At 39.4% G+C, this 23695-nt stretch overlaps 1 pseudogene; it reads left to right on the top strand.

Annotated features, from left to right (window-relative positions):
- The window catches only part of LOC100400234 (tubulin beta-8 chain-like), a 46275-nt pseudogene that overhangs the window by 15423 nt on the left and 7157 nt on the right, over nucleotides 1-23695 (top strand).

Below are 23695 nucleotides of genomic sequence, written 5' to 3' on the forward strand. Positions count from 1 at the left end.
GAGACCATCCTGGCCAACATGGTGAAACCCCATCTCTACTAAATAAAAAATTAGCTAGGCGTGGTGGCGTGCGTCTGTAGTCCCAAATACTTGGGAGGCTGAGACAAGAGAATTGCTTGAACCTGGGTGGGGGAGGTTGCAGTGAGCCGAGATCATGTCATTGCACTCCAGCCTGGTAGTGCGTATAATAATATTTATTATATGTTGGGAACTGAGCAAAGTACTTTTTTTTTTTTTTTTTACAAAAAAATACACTCAGTGCCCAACATGTAATAAACATTTAATAAACAGCAGTTCTTACTAGCACTAATTATAAAGTTAACATATATTTAGTCAGACCTACCCCTACGTCTGTAGTGCAAAAATATAAATGGAGAACCATAAGCTAACAAACTGTTAACTTTTTTGTTAATAAACAAGCTAACAGACTGTTAAAAAAATCATAAAATATAACGTATACTTCTACTTTTGAAACAAAATTGAGAACTATTTTTTTATATGACCGAATATCAGCAAATTTTAAAGTTGACCGATCTTTAATTTTCTGCACATAATTGGCAGTTCTGTTGTTTGGCTGATGTTTGAATACATAATAACACAGGCATACATAATTTATACATGACTATATGTTTACTATACAAAAATTATTTTTTCTTGTCTTTATTTTTAGGAAAATTACAGAAAATTATGCTCTTACAATCAGGATTTTTACATAATTTATGTTCAAAGATAGTAATGCCAAATTTGACATCCTTTCTCAGCCATTGTATTCTTATTTTTAAAGTAATTTCAACATGGAGAAAACTTACTGTTAAGTCAATAGCAACTGAAATTGTCAAAGTTATTGTAACATTTACATTCAGAAACTGGCAATTGATTTTACATATAAAGTTCAAATACTATGATGGGATCCTATAATAAATTATTGTTATAATAGAAAATACTACAAAAAATTTTAATTTCATGATATAAATCTATCCTTTACATTGCACTTTTCACCTTCTCTAAAAACAATATCTAGATCCACAAACTCTTTTTGGTAAGTTCTTTTTTTAATTTTTAATAACCCTAATGTGATCACAATAGAAGTTAGTTTAGGGATTATTTGTATGTGCACATTCTCTTTTATAATGATGTAACATTTTTTTTAATCTTTGGTTTTTTTTTCTTTTGTTGTGATATAACATTTTTGTTTACTTGTTCTGGTTTTTAAATATTTTATAGAAATGTCACATTTGTTACATATTTTACATGCAGTTTATTTCAATTTAGGGTAACTATTTTCTCTAAATAAAAAAATTAAATCATAAAAAGGTAAAATAGACAAGGTCATTATTTGGTTCAAGTTTTTGGAGTTTCCACAAGCTTTTGTACCATCGTTGAAAACAACAGTTTCTATGAAATAATTGTAGATAGTGCAGATTCAAAAGTAATTTTCTACCAAAGATCATTTCTTTCTTAGCAAACTCATGCAGGAACAGAAAACCAAATACTGCATATTCTCACTTATAAGTGGGAACTAAATGATGAGAACTCATGAACACAAAGAAGGAAACAACAGGGACCGGGAGGGATGGCTCAAGCCTATAATCCCAGCACCTCGGGAAGCTGAAGTGGGTGGATCATTTGAGGTCGGGAGTTCAAGACCAGCCTGACCACCATGAAGAAACCCCGTCTCTACTAAAAATACAAAATAAGCCAGGTGTGGTGGTGCATGCCTTAATCCCAGCTACTCGGCAGGCTGAGGCAGGAGAATCACTTGAACCCAGGAGGCAGAAATTGTGGTGAGCTGAGATTGCGCTGCTGTACTTCAGCCTGGGCAACAAGAGTGAAATTCCATCTCAAACAGAAAAAGAAAGAAACAGCAGACATTGGGGGCTACCTGAGGGTGGAGAGTAGGAAGAGGAGCAGAAACAATAACTATTGGGTACTGAGCTTAATACCTGGGTGATGTAATAACAGGTACAACAAACCCCCGTGACACATTCGTCTACGTAACCTTTACATGTATCCCCAAACCTTAAATAAAATTTCTAAAAAAAGATCATGATTCTTTTTATTTAAGGATTCTCTTTTATTTCTCATACTCTTCCAGTGCATCTTGTTATCTGGTATAAATAAAATTTTGTTGTTTTAATAGCTTTTAGTCACCATTCCCTGTATGTGCCCCAAAGTGTTTGTAGTGACAAATATAACAGGGTTTTCAAGTCATTTCATCTTTGGGCAGATAGAGAAAATATCCTATGTAATTGTTGAATTGTTCTGAAGATGCAATCACCTCTTTGACCCAGCTGAGAACATGTCCTTTAATAAGAAATTCAAACTATGCATCATACATGGCTCATAATAAATGGTTGTTTTCTTACCAACTGCCATTATCATTAGCTTGCCGTCATTATTCTTTTAAATCAATGCCTAATCTACAAAGTTGCATTTTCAATTCTACTTTTTACAATAGGTATAAAACCAATAACATATAAAATTTTGACTTCGATTTTTATCATTTGATGGTTCATCAGATGATAGTTTATCAGATGATAAATATTAGTTGCTTGTTATAATTTTGTCCTAATATAATTTATCTAAATTGGTTACTATTAATTTAAAAATTATATCTATAATTTCTTTTGTCACCTTTAATAATATTTTGAATTCTCCATTTAAAGAAATATGATCTTTCAAAATTCAATTTTTTTTTTTGAGTCAGGGTCTTGCTCTGTTGCCCAGGCTGGAGTGCAGTGGTGTGATCTTGGCTCACTGCAACCTCTGCCTCCTGGGTTCAAGCGATCCTCCCACCTCAGCCTCCCTAGTAGCTGGGACTACAGGCATGTGCCACCTTGCCCAGCTAACTTTTTGTATTTTTTAGTAGAGACGGGGTTTTGCCATGTTGGTCAGGCTGGTCTTGAACTCCTGACCTCAGATGATCCGCCTGCCTTGGCCTCCCAAAGTGCTGGGATTACTTGTGTAAGCTACTGCACCTAGCCTAAAATTCATTTTTATCTATGTATGCTTGGCTATTTTAGCACCAAATTTGAAAGTTATTTTTTCTACCAGACTAGAACATTTCCATTGTTTTCTACGAATATTGCACTGTTACTGTTCCATACAAGGCTTGCCTAAGTATGGCACATCTAATACTGTTCTCTTAAGAATATCATAGCAGGCTTTGTAGATGCCACTGCCTTCTGGAGCCCTGTAATATCAGCCATGGTCAACCCCACTGTGTTCTTTGACATTGCCATCATCAGCGAGCCCTTGGGCTGCATCTCCTTCGAGCTGTTTGAAGACAAGTTCCCAAAGACAGCAGAAGACGTTTGTGCTCTGAGCACTGGAGAGAAAGGATTTTGTTATAAGGGTTCCTGCTTTCACAGAATTATTCCAGGGTTTATGTGTCAGGGCGGTGACTTCACACACCATAATGACATTGGTAGCCAGTCCATCTATGGGGAGAAATTTGATGATGAGAACTTCATCCTAAAGCACACAGGTCCTGGCATCTTGTCCATGGCAAATGCTGGACCCAACATAAATGGTTCCGTTCTTCTTCTGCACTGCCAAGACTGAGTGGCTGGATGGCAAGCATGTGGCCCTCGGCAAGGTGAAAGAAGGCATGAATATTGTGGAGGCTTTGGGTCCAGGAATGGCAAGACCAGCAAGAAGATCACCATTCCTGACTGTGGACAACTCCATTAAGTTTGACTTGTGTGTTATCTTAACCACCAGACCATTCCTTCTGTAGCTCAGGAGAGCAGCCCCCACTCCATTTGCTCGCAATCTCCTAGATTCTTTGTGCTCTTGCTGCAGTTCCCTGTGGGTTCCATGTTTTCCTTGTTCCTTCCATGCCTAGCTAGGTTGCAGAGTAAAGTTTATGATTATGAAATAAAGACTAAATAACAAAAAAAGAATATCATAGCAATATTGTATATTAGTATTTACTTATTTGTTGAATACTATTGATTATTTGTGTTGTTTGAGACTCTTTTTTCCTGTTCTAGTATTTGCACGTACATTTTTTGGGGGCAGGATGCAAATAACATTTTGTATTCTTTTAATTAAGAACCTAAGTATTTCCAGTCACAGATTCTTACACTGGACAAAGCCAACTGTGAAGACAGACTGAAATATGGAATAATAGTGACAAAATATTTTGTCTTTTAATGCAGAATATTTTTAAAAGTTTATACAGTTTCTCTCTTGGGAAAAAAATTTTACAATAATACAAAATATTAACTTTTCTGCCAAGTTTGTTCAGTGAAAAATGTATAACCAACAACTTAAATAAATTTATATTTTTCTGGAAATGTTCTTAGATTTCAGGAAACTGTGACAAACTTTTATAGGATCCCCTTCCAATAGACAGTAAAGAGGCAAAAAGTTTTTAATCCTTCTTGTCAAATTTGCTGATTTCCCAATTTCTTTATTGTCCAATGGGCAGGCCATATTTCTTTATTGCCCATTGGACTTCATATGCCATATTTGATATAAAAACATAAGTTGTGAATTTGATGTATAAATATTTTTCATTGTCTTGTTTTAATCATGAAAGAAACTTCATGTAAAGAACATGAAGTTACAGGTGTTTATCTGATCTGTTGAAGTTGTGGATATTTAAATAAAAATTTCAAATAAACAGTAAATTTAAAACTAAGTAAAAACTAAGTTTATTTGAAATTTTTATTTAAATATCAGTATTCATTAGTTACTATTTATATTTTACTTTTAAACTTTAATCAATTTTAAACTTTAATCATTAGGCTATCTTAGCAGAAATATAACTTTTGGGACAAAATAGAAAACATTTTTATTAATTTGTCTTTTCTCTTGCCTAAGTGCTTCCACAGCTTAGATTCTCCTTGCACTCACATTCCTCAGCAATGTCCTTTCATGATGCTGGCAGTGGCACGACCCGTGATTCTTCAGGACATTTGGGTAGTCACCTCTTGTTTCTGGGACAAAGGAACATTTTTTATGGTTTGAATGGTGTTAGTCACCAGAGTGGCTATTTAGGGCATTTTCAATGGTCACCTGATTTCATATATTCTTTAATACGTTTACCTTTTTATGTGTCTTTTCTAAATATGAGGTCTGAGGTAGGGGTTCCTCTTGATGAGACCTAGGGCTGTCCTGAGCTCAGTAAAAAAATTCAACACTGCTTATATGTACAACCCACATGTATAAAACAGAAATAGGTTCTCCCCACAAATACTTGAATAAATCACTACGTAAACAGTTTGTTGTTTATTTTTCTAGACTTAAAAAAATACAAACATACACACACACACACACACACACACACACACATACATATATATATATATTTTTTGAGACAGAGTTTCACTCTATCACCCAGGCTGGTGGAGTGCTGTGATGCAATCTTGGCTCATTGCAACCTCCCCCTCTCGGATTCAAGCAATTCTTGTAACTCAGCCTCCAGAGTAGTTGGGATTGCAGGGTGTGTGTCACCACATCCGGCTAATTTTAGTAGAGACAGGGATTCACCATGTTGGCCAGGCTGGATGCACATATTTTATACAAAATTTAAAAAAATACGTAAATGAGATCATGATATGAAAACTTGGGGAAGTTTCTTTCTCCACTTGACAATGTATTATGTACTGTTTTCTGTTGTTTCATACAATTTATTAACTTATCTCATTCCTCACTAAAGATTACACTTTTTTTTTTTTTCTGAGACAGAGTCTTGCTCTGTTGCCCATGCTGGAATGCAGTGGCATGATCTCGGCTCACTGCAACCTCTACCTCTCAGATTCAAGTGATTCTCCTGCCTCAGCTTCCTGAGTAGCTGGGATTATGGGCACCTGCCACCACGCCTGGCTAATTTTTTGTATTTTTAGCAGAGACAGGTTTTCACCATGTTGGCCAGACTGGTCTCAAACTCCCGACCCCATGATCTGCCTGCCTTGGCCTCCCAAAGTGCTGGGATTACAGGTGTGAGCCACTGCGCCTGGCCAAATTTTTGTATTTATAGTAGAGATGGGGTTTTGTCATGATGGCCAGGCTATTCTCAACCTCCTGACCTCAGGTGATCTGCCCACCTCAGCCTCTCAAAGTGCTGGGGTTGTAGGCGTGAGCCACCGTGCCAGCCTGATTACACTATTTTTAAAGCCAATTCCTTTCTGATTGGCATTTGGTTATTCTCTATTCTTTAAATTTTTGTCACCATAAAAACCCTACAGCAAATGCCCTTGGATAGGTTACTTGGTTTTCACGATGTTTAAATTCATGACTGCATTTGGTCAATAGAGCTAATTTATAAGTGTTAGAAATAAACTACACATATCTTCTATAGGATCACTTAGTCCCTGCTCCTATTTTACCTATTCTGAAAGATTTCTTAAAGATTTTCCTGGGCAATCTAGAAAAAGTTCTAGATGAAAATTTTATACAAATGTGCGTTGTCTGCGATCCAACCCAAGGCAGTTTGATACATTAGTGTATTAAGCTTTCTTGCTCAGAAATGGCAGAAAGATTAGAAATTTATATTAATTAGGAACGGCAAGTGGAAACTCAAGTATATATATTTATACATTTAATTATTTTTCTTTTAAAATAAATATAAAATACTTTGTTTTATATTTATTTTAATGTATTATGAGATATAAATCCATCTTATTGTCATATATATGACCTACATGTACAATTAAGATGGATACATATACATCTTTGTATCTCTGTGTGTGTGTGTGTGTGTGTGTGTATGTGTACAAGCTTTGTTTGGAGCTAGATAGTAGCAGATCCAGGATTCAAATTTGCATGTGGCTGCTAGTCTTACCAACACACCATGCCAGTAGTCTTGCCACCATATCATGCTTTGTAGTAGGTATTAGAGCTTGGTGATGGAGGGTAAGGGTGAATTCAAAGAACAACTAGTATTTTTTCAATACAAGAAAGAATATTTATAAACAGCAAACTTATCACAGTCATTACATTTAGGGAGTGGAGAGGGATTGACGAGAAGAGAAAAGGGAATTTTGCATTTCTATATTGCTTGACTTTTTAAAACAATGAGAATGAGTTCATGTTGTATTGTCAGATTTCAATATTAATGAAAATCAATCTTGTACATAGTTGGTGGCAATGGCAAATAATCCAGCTATGTTTGAAAACAGTTTGGAAGTTCTTTGTAAAGTTAAAGAACCCATATGACCCAGAAATTAAATTCTTAGACATTTACCCAGGAAGAAATGAAAGCATAGCCTGCAAAAAGATGTGCACATAAATATTAAAACGGTTTTATTCATGATCACTGGAAACAATGCATATGTCCATCAATGGATGGTTCGATAAATAAGTTGGGGCTACGTCTGTACAATGGAGTATAACTCAGTTATAAAAAGTAACAAACTGCTGATATATGCAACAATGTGGCTGAATCACAACAGCATTTTGCTAAGTCTAATACAAAAGACTACATGTATGATGCTATTTATACAATATTCACTAAAAGAGACAACTAAAGGGACAGAAATCAGATCAGTGATTGCTGGGGTTGGAAGAGGGTTGGAAAAGAGCATTGACTACAAAATGGCACTAGAGATCTTTTTGGAGTGATAGAAATATTCTATATCTTTACTGTAGTTACACAACTGTAGACAATTTTTTTTTTTTTAAATGGAGTCTCACTTTGTCACCCATGCTGGAGTGCAGTGACGGAATCTCAGCTCACTGTAACCTCTACCTCCTGGGTCCAAGTGATTCTGGGGCCTCACCCTCCCGAGTAACTGGGATTACAGGAGCCTGCCACCACCACACCCAGCTATTTTTTGTCTTTAGTAGAGATGGGCCAGACTGCTTTTAGACTCTGACCTCAGGTGATCCATCCACCTCAGTCTCCCAAAGTGCTGAGATTACCAGCATAAGCCACCATGCCAGGCCAACTGTAGACATTTATTAAAACTTATTAAACTCTATGTCTAAAAGGGATTATAGTTTGTTACAAATTATAGCTTGCATTATTACTATTATATAAATATATATTACATAGTTCTTTTCTAATTTTATTATATACGTATTATCTGTTATATTATTACCTAATCATAGGTAAAATTCAGGGCATGTAGCTATTCAGTATGGCTGTACAGAGGCAGCTGAGAGGAGGGTTCTTCAACTCCATCCTCCCCAAATATTGAATGATCGGCCCCAGATGGTAGAATCATACAGGTATAAATGGAATCAGTTAATTACAGTGGCAGTTGAAGCTGAATAATCAGCTGGTTTCTCAAAGTTAATGGTGACAAGAGAATCTGAAGAAGTGTATGATGTTCCAATTCAGGGCTCAAAAGTATTTGTTAAATAGATGAATGAGCAAATGAATCAATGGAGGAAATTATGAAAAGATGAGAGAAGTGGCAGTGAGGTTTTAAAATCTTCCCCAATCCCCCGTCCCCATAAAAAAAAGAAAAGAAAGAAAACTCTAAAATACTCCCCCCCAAAACAAACAAAACTCTAATAGCAAAATCCAAGGCCCAATGTCAACATCTTAATAAAATCTAAATGAACAAGATATTCTCATGAACCCCAAAATATGAGCAGGAGGAGAAAAACCACCAATAATAACTAAAGATCACATTGTCTATGCAGGAGAGAGGAATGAGGTGTCTGACAGACCTGAGACAAGAATTTTAAAGGTGGTAGTAGGTACTCACTAAAAAGCAAGTTGGACCAATTTGGGAAGAGTAACTGAAACTGGGAGGGGTTTTTGCACAATCCAACGAAGGTGTGGGCGTGCAGGGCCTAAGGTAAGGTCTAAAGGAGCTGAAGCTTGGCTTTGTGGACCTTTATAATTACAAAGCTCTATTGGAGAAGAAAGCCTCACACCAAGAGCAGACTTCTGAGAGCAGAATCCAAATGGAAACGCGTGGGGTGACAGAAGTAAAGAGAAAAGAAGGTCTAAATTAAAGAGGAGAGGAACCATATGTCAAAATGCACAAGGCCATAAAAATACATTTTTTGGCTGGGTGTAGTGGCACATGCCTGTAATCCCAACACTTTGGGAGGTGGAGGCGGGCAGATCACTTGAAGCCAGGAGTTTGGGACCAGCCTGGCCAACATGACAAAACCCCATCTTTACAAAAAGACAAAAAAATTAGCTGGGCGTGGTGGCATGCAACTATAGTCCCAACTACTCAGGAGGCTGAGAGGAGAGGATCACTTGAGCCTGGGAGGTTGAGGCTGCAGTGAGCCATGACCACACCATTCCACTCCAACCTGGCAACAGACCCTGGGAGGTTGGGGCTGCAGTGAGCCATGACCTCAGCACTACATTCCAGCCTGGGCAACAGAGTGAGACCCTGTTTCAACAAAATCAACAAAAATATATATGTATATATAAAGAACATAGAAGAGTGAGTTACAGATCAACGAAGCTAGAAAAGTTATTAACCCATGCTTCCTTCATAAAAGAGAACTTAAATTTATATAAAAATAAAGACTAGAGTAAGATTGTGTTCAAATTCAACAGAGTTATAAGAAAAAAAGGTGGAATAATAATAAAAGCATATCAGAAAGACATGCTTTTGAAACTGTTGAAACTTTTGCAACTTACTATTTCAAAATGAGCTAAAAGACTCACAAAATAACATTAGGTAGAAAAGAACTATACACATCAGAATTAAAAAACCTTAGAAATGATGTAGGAGAATTCAGAATTAGAATTAATATTAATTATTTCAGAAATAGAAACTAAAATAGAAGATACAGAACAGTGAACAAATTCAACAGATAATGCCTTACATAGGAGGTAAAAATAAGAGTTTCAATACATTCAAGAGAAATGAAGGATTCCAAAGGAAGTGGTTGATATAGAAAGTAGGCAAAGAATATTCAACATGTGTATGATAGAAGAGCCACAAAGAAAAATTAAAAATGGAAATATAAAAGTAATTTAAATTCAAAAAACTGACACTCAAGAAAATTTCCTAAAACAAAAAGAGACTGAGACTGGGTGCTGTGGTTCATACCTGTAATCCTAGCACTTTGGGAGGCTAAGGTGGGAAGATTGCTTGAGCCCAGGAATTTGAGACCAGCCTGGGCAACATGGCAAAATGCCATCTCTACAAAAAATTAAAAAAAGAAAAATAGCCAAGCATGATGGTATATGACTGTAGCCCCAGCTACCTGGGGGGTTGAGGTGGGAGGATCACTTGAGTTGGGGAGGTAGGTTGAGGCTGCAGAGAGCTGAGATTGAGCTGCTGCACTCCAACCTGGGTGACAGAGTGAGACCTCATCTCAAAAAAAAAAAGAAAGTGAGACTGACACAAGTACCTAGCAAAATCAATCCAGAATGACCAAGGTCAAGATAAAATAATTTGGGCTTTATAGAAAAAGAAAAAAATATTTGGGCTTCCAGTCACAATTTCAAGTCACTTACATAGGAAAGAAAATAAGATTATCATTAGACATTATTCCAGAAGAAATGCAGTAACATTCCCTAAAGATACTCAAGGAAAGAAAATATGAGCCAGAGATTTTGTAGGTAGCCAAATGCGACAGGTTTTTATCTATAAAAGGACCAGAGAACACTGCTCCCATGCACCTTTCCTGAGGAATTTACTAAAGAAAGATTTTTTGAGACAACCAAAATATAATGACATTGGCATAAGAATGAATGGTGAACATTAGATGCACTTTTACCCATAAAACTATGATAGTTATAAGAAGAGTAGACACCCAGGCAAAGTAGACACTGTATAATAATTTAAAGGAGAAGGCCGGGTGCGGTGGCTCACGCCTATAATCCCAGCACTTTGGGAGGCTGAGGCGGGTGGATCGCGAGGTCAAGAGATCAAGACCATCCTGGTCAACGAAGTGAAACCCCATCTCTACTAAAAATACAAAAATTAGCTGGGCATGGTGATGCACGCCTGTAGTCCCAGCAACTCGGGAAGCTGAGGCAGGAGAATTGCTTGAACCCAGAAGGCGGAGGTTGCGGTGAGCCGAGATCATGCCATTGCACTCCAGTCTGGGTAACAAGAGTGAAATTCCGTCTCAAAAAATAATAATAATAATAATAATTTAAAGGAGAGAATGGTGAGAGAGATAAAAAATAAAATATTCTTGTTGACTGTTTCAGAGTTACCAATGTGGTAAAAGGATGCTTATTCAAATTAGATATTGGTGGATAGGGATGAGAGAGTAAAAAAATTAATTTGGATATTGCTGGAAAACCAATAGATAACAAAAATAAGATAGCGGCAACTAAGGTTATTTTAGCATAAGTGTAAAAGTAACCACTAAAAATAAAACCCTTCCAAATACCAAATATATTGAGAAAACAAATTACGTAATGAAAAACTAGTGCTACAAAAGGCTTGCATATTTATAACATAAAACAATATAAAGTGAAAAAAGTAATGTGCAAAAAAAATACACAGATACTTGCTTTTAAAAGGCAAAATAGCAATATATGTGTGTGTATGTAATGGTTAATTTTTTTTTTTTTTTTTTTTTGAGACAGAGTCTCTCCTTGTCACCCAGGCTGGAGTGCAATGGCACAATCTGGGCTCATTACAACCTCCACCTCCCGGGTTCAAGTGATTCTCCTGCCTCAGCCTCCTGAGTAGCTGGGATTACAGGCACATGCTACCATGCTTGGCTAATATTTTGTATCTTTAGTAGAGATCGGGTTTCCACCATGTTGGCCCGGCTGATCTTGAACTCCTGATCCTGTGATCTGCCGGCCTCAGCCTCCCAAAGTGCTGGGTTTATGGGCATAACCCACTGCACTTGGTGGTGATGGTTAATTTTGTGTGAACTTGACTGTGCCAGAGAGTACCCGGATTAAACATGATTTTTGTGAATGCCTCTGTAAGAGGTTTTCTTGGGCGAGATTAACATTTGAATCAATGGACTCAGTTAAGTAGATGGCCCTCCCCAAAGTGGGTGAGCATCATTCAATTAATTCATTGAGGGCCTTACTAGAACAAAAAGACTGGGAGGCCAGGTGCTGTGACTCACTCCTCTAACTGCAGCACTGTGGGAGGTCGAGGCTGGCCGATCACCTAAGGACAGAAGTATGAGACCAGCCTGGCCAGCATGGTGAAACCCTGTTTCTACTAAAAGCAAAAGAAATACAAAAAATTAGCTGGGTGTGGTGGCAGGTGCCTGTAATCCCAGTTATTCGGGAGGCTGAGGCAGGAGCATTGCTTGAATCCAGGAGGTGGAAGTAGCAGTGAGCCAAGAAGTGCCCTTACTCTCCAGCCTGGGTGACAGAGCGAGACTCCGTCTCAAAAAAAAATAAAAAATAAAAAAGGAATTTGCCCTTTTTTTTTGCTTCCTGCCTGCCTACTTGAGCTGGAACATCTGTCTTCTGCCTTCAAACTGGGATTTTCACAATTGGCTTCCCTAGTTCTTAGATCTTCTGACTGGACTGGAATTACACCACAGGTTTTCCTGGGTCTTCAGCTTGCTGACTGCAGACGGTGGGAATTCTCAGCTTCCATCATCGTGTGAGTCAGTTCCACACAATAAATCTCTCTCTCTCTCTCTCTTTCTCTCTCTCTCTCTCTCTCTCTCTCTCTCTCTCTCTCTCTCTCTCTCTCACACACACACGCACACACACACACACACACGTTCTCTTTCTCTGGAGAATTCTAATATAGTATATATGTATATATTTGCTTATTTTGGTAAATAAGAAAGAATAAACAGAAACCAATAAAATTGGCTATAAAAAGGGGTTGAAGAAAACTTCTCTATTACCTTTTCATATAGTTTTGATTTTTAATTGTTAACATTTTACATATTCAAAAAATTAAATCAGTCTGGGCACGGTGGCTCACACCTGTAATCCTAGCACTTTGGGAGGCTGAGGTGGGCAGATCCACCTGAGGTCAGGAGTTCCAGCCTGGCCAAAATGGTGAAACGCCATCCCTACTAAAAAGTTAGCTGGGTGTGATGGTGGGTGCCTATAATCCCGGCTACTCGGGAGGCTGAGGCAGGAGAATCACTTGAACCAGGGGGGCAGAGGTTGAAGTGAGCTGAGATTGGGCCATTGCACTCCAGCCTAGATGAAAGAGCAAAACTCCATCTTAAAAAAAAAAAAATTAAATCAATAAGGTTAGGAAAACCCTATGTTGAATTTAGAAAGAAACAAAGGAACCTATTTCAAGGTTTAAAGGCTTTTAAACAGACGTCCACTTTTAAGTGGGTTGTATTCTAAGGAATTTTTAAAAAGCTGCAATCTTGACCTCTGTTGGGTTTGTTGTTGGGAGTGGTGTTGACGCAGTAAGTCTGATTATTGGGTACTATAGAAAAGAGCAAATGAGTAAATACGCTGATGTTCATGAAAGCCAGCCTTCTCCCTGTAGGAAAAAAGAGATAAAAGCATGGGCTGGGCACCATGACGCACACCTGTAATCCCAGCCCTTTGGGCTTTCAAGGTGGGATCACTTGAGTCCAGGAGTTTGAGACCAGCCTTGGCAACAAAGCAAGACCACCCCCGCCAACTATACAACAAATAAAAAAAAAAGTAGCTGAGTGAGTTAGTATGTATCTATAGTCCCAGCTACTTGGGAGGCTGAGGCAGGGGGACGGCTGGAGTCTGGGAGGTTGAGACTGCAGTTATGCTCTTGCCATGGGACTCCAGCCTGAGCGACAGAACAAGACCTTGTCTCAAAAAAAATGAAAAAGATAAAAATATGGACTAGGAGGACAAGAGGAAGAACCGCTAGTGTTGGACTGGAGTTGGGGGATTCAGATAGGTTAATGATTTTAAATAAAATATACTTTCTGGCGCCGTCTACTGAAAGGGCCTAGAGGCAATGACACTCCAACAGCAAGAACACTCTTCCTACTCATTTGATTTTTCTAGGAACTGAAGGTTCCCCCTGAAAGTAACTGAATCTCCTTGGAGAAATGGCTGATTCCCTGTCTGGAGCAAAGAAAGTGAAAAATAAGCCTGGGACTTCCTCTGCTAGAGAATTATGAAAGAAGTAAAGAAGTACTAAAAATGAATGGGGTATGTCAGAAGGACACAGAGACCAGCTGGAAGGGGTTCCCATTGGCCTAATTCGGGACAAATTGAGAATCCAAAAGAAAGCTGATGGTAATGATTGTTCTTAGTTCACAGTGATACTCAAGAACTTTAAAAGGTGAGTATGAGAGAAGAGAGAGCATTTTCTTAAACAGCAGAATGCCAGTTTATAAATGTGCAAGAAATGATAGGAGTAGAAAAATTGTGATTTTTGCAATCACCAACAATATAATTGATTCAGTCAAAGTTTATTAATGGATTAGAACATGGGATAAAGTTGTGGAGGAACAAGATATTTCCATATTGTATCATCCCAGAGATTATTTATTAATTATAAAGTGGGGAAATATACCTTTACAGTGAAGAATTCTAGCAGACAACACCTTAATCAGAGGATGAAATTTAGCATCACCTATCACAGGGCACAGTGATATCATGTGCCTCTTGTGAACGCTGGGAGGAACCCAGCATCACTTCTGTAGAAGATTTTGCTAAAAGTCTTTAACTAAATTGTATTCTGAAGAAATAGCCAGATAATCCAATTTGTGGGACATTCTATAAAAAGAACTGACCTGAAGGCCCTCTCCCCATTTAGGCAAGAGAACTGTTTTAAAACAAAATCAACTGTAGAGATGAGACAGCTAAATCGGCCTGTGATTCTTGATGAATCCTGGATAAAAACAGATACAAAGGCAAAACTAAGATAAAACAAAACAAGTAAAGCTCCAAAGGGCATTACTGGGGGAAAGCTACATATATTTCATAAGACTTGAAAAAATTAGATAATACATCAATGTCAAATCTATTATATTGACAATTTGGTTATATAGGAGAATGCCCTTGTTTCTTTGGAGGTAAATGCTGAAGTACTCTGGAGTGAAGCATCATAGTTTTTAATGTACTTTCAAATTTTCTGCCAAAAAAACCACCATCCATCTATCTATCTAACATCTGTATCTATCTATCTATCTATCTATGGCGAACACCCATATATACATGTATATAGAATTATGTACAATAAACAAATGTAGCGAAGTGTTAACAACAGGCGTTGTAGATGAAGGATATTTGAGAGTTGATTGTATTTTCGTTTTAAACTTTTCTGTAGGCTTAAACATTTTCAAAATAGAAGGTTGGGAGTTAGGGAGTCATAAACATGTGGACTGTTGGTGGATGCCTTAAGGCAGTCACCTGCGGACTCACAACTCGAGACCTAGGACCTAAGCCACATGGCCTGAAAAGATGAGCTATTCTATAACAGTCAAGATCCTGTTGGCTTCAGGTAACAGCACACCCTAGTCAAAGTATCTTAAACCTTAAGGATACCTCATGTAACAAGAAGTCTGAAGGTAAACGGCTCGAGGGCTGGTCAGTTTGTCAGCTCAAGGATATTGACGCCCTCTTCCGTCAGTTTCTCTGTCATTCTCTTGGTTTGGCCTCATGGTTGCACAATAGTTACAACAGCGTCATGCATCGTGTCCTCATGTGACATATCCAAAGCAGGCAGGACGTGGTGGGCCAACTCCCCCCAGGCTTTATTCTCTTTTGTCAGGGATAACACTCTTTCCCATAAGCCACCCCCTCCCCAGCCCAGCAAAGGTTCCCTGACATCTCAGTGCTCTTACAAACCAATAACATATTCACCACTTGGAGTTGTTCACCTGAACAAACCTGATGAGGAGGGTGGCTGCTGAGCGGGCAGTGTTTGCCACATGAGCCAACCAGACTCCCTCACTCGGGAAACGGAGCCTAGACACCCAGCTTGTGTGTGCTGTTAGCAATCCAGCCGATGGTGAATGGACAAGAAGTTGAGGACATAAGCCACGTACAAGCCAGGTTAAGACAAGAGAAAACACTATCTCTATCTCTATCCCTATAGTGATACAGGGTGAGGAAGCAATTTGGTAGGGAATGCAGAATAGAGCACATGGGCTGAGTCAGTGAAGCTGCCCTAGAAACAACTCCCTCAACTGCCTGGATCACTGATGTCTTCTGGTTATGATTTCAGTTCCAGGCCACACGGAATGGACCCGTGAGAACTCCTAATTTGCCAGTAACAGAAAAAAAAAATACTGTGACTGCACCAAAGAGCAATGAGTTACAAATGTACAGCAATGTCTTACTATCCAAGGCAAGAATTGTAGGAAGGGTAGCCAGGCCTTAGAAAGTGCTAGCACCAGGTGGCTTCTCTTTGACTCTTGTCTCTGTGTTTCTCTACTGAGCGTTTTATTCCTATCTCTGCAGTAGATAAGCGGATATCTTTGCATCTGGTCTCCATGTTATTATCATATATCCATCCACATCTCCTGAATTCTCATTAAAGTTTTGACCCTGCTAAGATCCCATGTGGTAGTCAGTCCCTCAGTCCTACTTTCAAAGTCCCAGAGGAGAGAAGCTGAGAGGCCTAAGTTGCGTCAGATGTCCAATCCATCACGTCTGTGGGCTTCAGGTCACAAGAGATAAGTAGGGGATAAGGAGGAGGAGTATTAGGGGAAAGGGGTGATTGACGTGAGGATGGAAAGATATCCCAATGGCAACCACTATGATCCTCTTAAAGTACTGGTTCTCAAGGTTGGGGCTAGGAATTCCTCCCTGCCCCTTCTTTTGGCAATGTCTGGGGGCATTTTTGGTTATTACAACTTGGGGGGTGGATGCTACTTGCATCTAATGGGTGGAGGTCCGGGGTGTTGCTAAACATCCTAGAATGCTCCTATGACAGAAAATTACTTTGTCCAAAATGTCAATAGCATTGAGGTTGAGAAACCATGCCCACCTTTTGATTCTGTAATGGGCCTTTCCACCAGATGGAGCATCGGTACTTTGTTGGACAGAGGGTGAGTGAAAATACCATTCTAAAACAGGGTGGACTACTGACTCTACTGCTGGTTACCTGGGTTCAGGGTGCACTCTGGGTGAAGCCACCATGGGAGCTCACCAAGGTGGGGGATGGTGAAGTTCTTGCCCTGGGGAGTGGAAGGTGGGGGTGTTTAAAAGAGAAGCTGGAATAAGCAGACACAGATACAAACAAAAGACAGACCTGTAAACCGACGCACAGCTTGCTCTTGCAAGTACTTACAACACAAGCAGCAGCTGCTTCTCTGGTACCTGCCCCTCCCGCACACCATAAGGGAGAGCTGTCAGTCCTTAAGTCCTGAACAGCTATAGGCTATGATGCAAGCATCTTTTCCTCACAAACTCACTGGGCAGGCAGGTACAGGCTCCAGGCCACTGGGTTTCTTTTTTGGTTTAGTAGATATATCTACTTTCATTTTTTAAGGAGCATTGTCAGCCTGAAATCTTAAAAAAACAACAATGCCTGTAAATGATTCAGAGTGAAGACAACTCCAGAAATAAGGAGAATGAAGAGTTTGTAAGGCTCAGTATTTCCCTAAAATTCTGATAACCAGAGTCTACTACTGAGCAAAGGGGAATATGTTTTCTGAAGTTTTTTGGCTGAAATGCCAGAAAGGTTCGATAATGCAAAGTCTTTGCTGCCCTCTACTGACTAAAATGAAGACTAACGTGTGGTTTGAGAGGAGAGAGGTTTTGCAATTGACAATGATTTCATTTCTTCCTTTCCTTTTTCAACATCTATTTACTCAGCTTATACTTCGTGCAGGTGATGCGCAAAGCATTGAATACAGTAGCAAAAAATACAGACCAGGTCTTTGTTGTCATGAAACTTACAATCTGGCCAAGGAGACCAATTTTGTATGTCAACAAACAGGAAACATTTTAAGGTTTTTGAAAGTAATTAACAGGGTAATGTGGAGATGGGGTGGGGGCAATTTAAGAGTGACCTGTGAGCTGAGAATGGAAGATTGTGACAAAGCCAGCTGTGCTGAGAGCGGCCAGGAGCTTTTCAGGCAGAGCGAGAAGAGGGTGCAAACTCCAGAGGCAGGAAAGCTCCGTGGGTCCTTGAACTCAGTGCGGGAGCAGAGAGGGCTGTGTGGAGGGGAGGCCAGAGAGGAGGGCAGGAACCAGTTCACAAAGGGGTCTAGTATTTTGCCCAGGAGCTGGAATTTTGTTTGGGATAAATTCTATTCATAAGAGGAAGCTATTGAACATTTGCTATTTTTGTCTTTAAAAAACTCTTCTCTTTAGTAGCACATACTCACTACAGGGTATCAATAAAGATTTTTTTTTCCCCAGAAACATCAGAAATTTTAAAAAGTGCATACATTAAATAACTGTATTAACATCTAGAGAGGCCGGATGCAGTGGCTCACGCCTGTAATCCCAGCACTTTGGGAGGCTGAGGTGGGTGAATCACTTGACGTCAGGAGTTCAAGGTCAGCTTAGTCAACAGGGTGAAACCCTGACTCTACTAAAAATACAAAAACTAGTTGAGCGTGGTGGCACATGCCTGTAGTCCCAGCTGATTGGGAGGCTGAGGCACAGAGATTGCTTGTACCTGGGAGGAGGAGGTTGCAGTAAGCTGAGACCGTGCCACTGAGCTCCAGCCTGAGTGACAGAGCGAGACTCCATCTCAGAAACAAAACAAAACAAAACAAAACAAAACAAAACAAAACAAAACAAAACAAAAAACATCAAGAGGATTATTCTGTCTCCTATTTGGATGATGGACAGTAGAGCAGTGGGGCAAGAGGAGAAGACAGAACCAGGTAGCACTGTGTGGGAGTTAGTGAGAGAATGGACAGAAATGAATGGGTATAAGGTGGCTTTGGTGATATCACCTTCAGGACCCACTGGTGGGTTGGCTGTTGTGGACAGTGAAATGGAGAGAGCTGCCAAGGCTGTGAGGACAAGAAAATCAGCTACGACACACGTCTGAAGAACAGTGGCACCCGCAGGGTCCATTCCTGGCTCCTTGCTGGCCCGTGGGCCAGGGCCATTTGCCTGGGCACCATGCTTTCTCCTTCTGCTCAGTCTAGGTGATTATGCCTGACAGGGCTCAGAGAGGCATCCCTCATAAAATTGGCCATAAAGCCTTTTGCTAATATGAAGCCTCCCATAAATGTCAGGTGATGAGAATTACAGCCCTGCAGGCTCATAAAAGAGAGAGCGTGTCATGGCTTGAGGAAGCCACAGCGACAGTGAGGGCACCGGGCTGTCTTTCCAAACTGTATTTTACTTTCAGGGAAGATATGACTGGAGGAAATGGAGTGCTGGCTGAGGCCAAAGTGCTTCGGAGCCTTTAGTGAAAAGGCCAGTTATCAAATCTGTCAGCAAAGCTTCCTTGCCCTGGCCCAGGGCTCCTTCAAGGTGAAGTGGAGTGTGTTCTGAGCTTGTAGAACTCAGCCAGGAGGAGTAGGGGCATTAGTGAACCTGGCCTCAGGCAGCCTCTGATTCCAGGGAATAAACAACATACTGTGTCTTACTTTTTCCAATCCTTGACCTACCTGTCAGCTAATTAGCACATAGCCCAGGTGTTCTCTCTGCCTTGAGCTGCTCCCCTGCTTACCATCTGTCTAGTAATCTTTTGTTGAACCCCATATGTCTCATAGCCCTGACCCCCAACCTCTGTCTTTCTCTCCCTTTCTTTCTCTTTTTCTTTTGTATGTAGTCAACATTCAGCTCAAAATCCCTGGTATCCTATGATAAGCATGACACTGTGCTGGGATCCTGGACACTAGGCTGGGGGCAAAGAAATATGATATGAAGACCCCATCAAGAAGAAGTTACTCACCTAGCTGCCTGTCAGCTAGATGTATAACTTCTTCTGGGAGCACATCCACACCTAAAAAGTAAAACAGTAAGAAATAACTGTGGCCAATATCTATATTGAAGGCTGACTGCATCCCAGGTACCTGCCAAGAAAGAGCATTAGCTCCTGTGGTCCTCATGGTAACCCGGTGAGGTGAGTACTACTGTGATTCTCATGTTCAGATCAAGAGGCTGAGGTTGGGGAGGTGGGGACTTTTGCAGGGTGACATAGCCTGTGACCTTTTTTTAAATTCAGGTTGGCATGATCCAGAAGCCTGTACGCTGCTCTGCTCTGGCACATCATCCAGGATAAAATGAGACTCCTAATAGCATGGGCATATCCTGCATGCTGCTCCAGTTCTGGGGCCACTCTGCCTTTTGCTGTCTCTTAACTTTTCTTCTACGTATACCACACACACATATGCACACACGCATCTTGATCCATAGCCCCATCCTGACCCTTATCCTTTGGACCCTAATGACATTTTGACATTGAATAAAAGTTATGCAAAATAGTTGCCTGCTCATTGAGAGAACAATTTCAGGAACAAACACCAAGAACTCCAATAAATTCTGACAAACTCAACATAATAATCAGCCTTAATAAATAATAAACACCAACACATTTTTGAATCAATTTTAATATTACATAATATTGTTTAATTTGGGGGATTAATTATTTTTGGTTTCCTAAAGTGATTTCTGTTTTTCTTTTTTTTTTTGAAACAGGGTCTCACTCTGTTGGCCAGGCTGGAGTGCAGTGCATGATCACGACTCACTGCAGCCCCAACCTCCTGGGCTCAATTGATCCTCCCAATTCAGCCTCTCAAGTAGCTGGGACTACAGGTGTATGCCACCATGACAGGCTAATTTTTGTATTTTTTGTAGAGATGGGGTTTCACCATGTTGCCCAGGCTGGGTCTCAAACTCTTAGGCTCAAGTGATGAACCCACCTCAGTCTCCCAATGTGCTGGGATTACAGGCATGAACCACTGTGCGTGGTCCTAAAGTTATTTCTGACCATTCTTTATTTAAATTTTACAGTGAAAGTTTAATCATCTAGAGTTCTTTCTGCATAAAATTTTACCCATTTTAAGTATTTTTTGCGTGAGGTTTCTTCAGTGACTTTTTTTCCTACGAGATCCAACTTTCCTCGGTCAAATTTTGCACATCTGCATTTCGAGATTTGCTCTTCAGTCCATTTTTAGTCAATATCACATTTTTATCACATGCAGTCATAGACATTTTCAGTTTTAATTTGTGTGGCTTATTTTTGCCAGAACTATCCATTATCAATTGAACAGCAGATCAAATGGTTTATTTATTCATTTCTTATTCAACCAAGGAGAAAATTGAACAACATTAGGCAACAGAGAAAGCTAGGCAAAACAGAAAGACTCAGAGATAAAGATAGCAAGAGGAAATCAAATTTTAAGAGTGAAAATTGTATTTATGGTAATAGTAATAGCTAATATTTATTGTGTGCTTCATATAAACCACATTCTAAACACCTTAAGTGAGCTTATATTCATTTAATCTTCATGATATATCTTTTTTTTTAACTTCTATTTTAAGTTCAAGGTACAAGTGCAGGCTTGTTACACAGGTAAACTTGTGTCATCGAGCTTTGTTGTACAGATTATTTCATCACCCAGGTATTAAGCCTAGTACCCCTGAATTATTTTTCCCGATCCTCTTCCTTTTCCCACCCTCTACCCTCGGAAAGTCCCCAGTGTGTTGTTTCCCTCTATGTGTTCTCGTGATTTAGCTCCCACTTGTAAGTGAGAACATGCAGTATTTGGTTTTCTGTTCTTGTGCTAGTTTGCTAAGGATAATGGCCTCCAGCTCTGTCCATGTTCCTGCAAAGGACATAATCTCCTTCTTTTTTATGGCTGCATAGTACTCCAAGATGTATATGTACCACCTTTTCTTTATCCAGTCTATCATCATTGTGCATTTAGGTTGATTCCATGTTTTTGCTATGTGAATGGTACTACAGTGAACATATGTGTGCATGTATCTATATAATAGAATAATTTATATTCCTTTAGGTATATACTCAATAATAAGATTGCTGGGTTGAATAATATTTCTGTCTTTAGGTCTTGGAGGAATCACCACATTGCCTTCCACAATGGTTGAACTAATTTACACTCCCACCAACAATGTATAAGAATTCTTTTTTTCTCTACAATCTTGCTAGCATCTGGGGTTTTTTTTTTTTTTTTACCTTTTAATAACAGTCATTCTGACTGGTGTGAGATGGTATCTCATTGCGATTTTGATTTGCATTTCTCTAATGATCAGTGATGCTGGCTTTTGTTCGTATGATTGTTGGCTGCATGTATGTCTTCTTTCAAAAAGTGTTCATGTTCTGTGCCCACTTTTTATTTTTATTTTTGAAAATTTGCACAATAACTTATAATTGTGGAGAAGTTATTATTTCTACTTTAAGATGGGGAAACTGAGGCACGAAGACTGGAAGTAACATCAAATTATACAGCTAGTAAGAGGCAGATCGGGGCTTCACACCCAGGCAGCCTGTGACTGAGAGGCTGCAGCTGTGCTTGTATATTGTTGATTGCTTACTTCTTGGTACTGCAGCATCCAAATGTCCTCTGGAACAAAATGGTGAGGTGAGTCAAAATGTTCTTTCCTTCTATGCTTTTCTGCCACCTGAAATGCCCTCCCACACCTTCTGTGCCTAACACCATTATATGCTTCCTTAGGGGAGCCAGACTGACCTTGAGAAGGAGGGGACCATTGCCCCCTCCTTCTCCTAGCATCTGACCTGGGTCTCCTGACCCTCTACAGGGCCTCCCAGCATCTGAGCTAACTTCTGTTGGAATGCTTATCATCTGAGCTGGAATTCCCTTTGCTTCTTAGTCTTTCCCATTAGAGCCTAAGATTCTTAAGAACAGGAGTTGGCTCTTATTGCCAGTGTTTCCATTTCCTACTATAGGATTGGTACAAATTAGGAAGGGTATGAGAAGTATCGAGTAAATGCTTCTTGGCTTTTTGGCTAAGATCAAGTGAAAATTACTGAATAAACGAATGTGCAATTTCACTAATAAGGAATTCCACTAATAGTTATTTGCTTTATTATTTACTTTTAAGTATGATGACTTTGGCCTAACAGGTTCTTCTTCATTAAAAAAAACTTGTGATCTTTCATGACAGTTCTGAAAATGTATTCAAAGCTCATGAAGTTTTGATGTTTTGATGCAAGCCACTGGGTTATGGATAAATCATTTAATTTCTACATCTGTCTACTTTGTTCTATTCTCTAACAATCCCATAATATCTGGTGATAACAGAGTTCACCAGAAAGTGAGTTTGGATGTCATATAGCATGAGCCAAAATTAAAATCAGAATAAATCCATATAGACTATGTCTTGATTGTATTAGGTTGGTACAAAAGTAATTACAGTTTTTGCCATTAATAACTGTAGACTGGACCTAAAAAGTAGATAAGTTATCCTAATGTATTAAACCAGGCTGCTGAAGTCAGAAATCTTAACACTGCCTAAAGCTCCCTGCCCGCTCTGCCCAAATCCAATCCATTACACAGTTTTGTTGATTCTACCCTTTAAATAGTTCCTGAATCTGTCTCCTTTTCACCATCCTCACTGTTATTACCTTTGGTCAAGGTCTCATCATGGTTAATCGCATCAACTTTCTACTATCTCTTCAACTGCAAGCTTGCTCTGTTCTAATTTATTATTCTCACTATAGTCTCTGTAAGAAGCAAATCTAATCATCACTCCCATACTTGAAACCCTTAAATAATAACTTTGTATCCTCTGAAGAATAAAATATAACCCCCATCCACCTTTCTAGGTCCATTTCCTGCCCCTCTCCCATACACCAGTGCATTAGTCTTGGCCAAGTCCTTATAAGTTTCTAAAATTACTTCCAAAATGCTGACCCTGATGCATCCTTTCTTGGTTCTTGTTTACTTCCTCAGTTTCCACTTCTACCATGGAGTCTCCCCTTAAATACAGTCCCTGCTTCTGTGTTTCTGCCTAACAAAA

Source organism: Callithrix jacchus, chromosome 2, assembly GCF_049354715.1.
Source record: "Callithrix jacchus isolate 240 chromosome 2, calJac240_pri, whole genome shotgun sequence".
Lineage (NCBI taxonomy): Eukaryota > Metazoa > Chordata > Mammalia > Primates > Cebidae > Callithrix > Callithrix jacchus.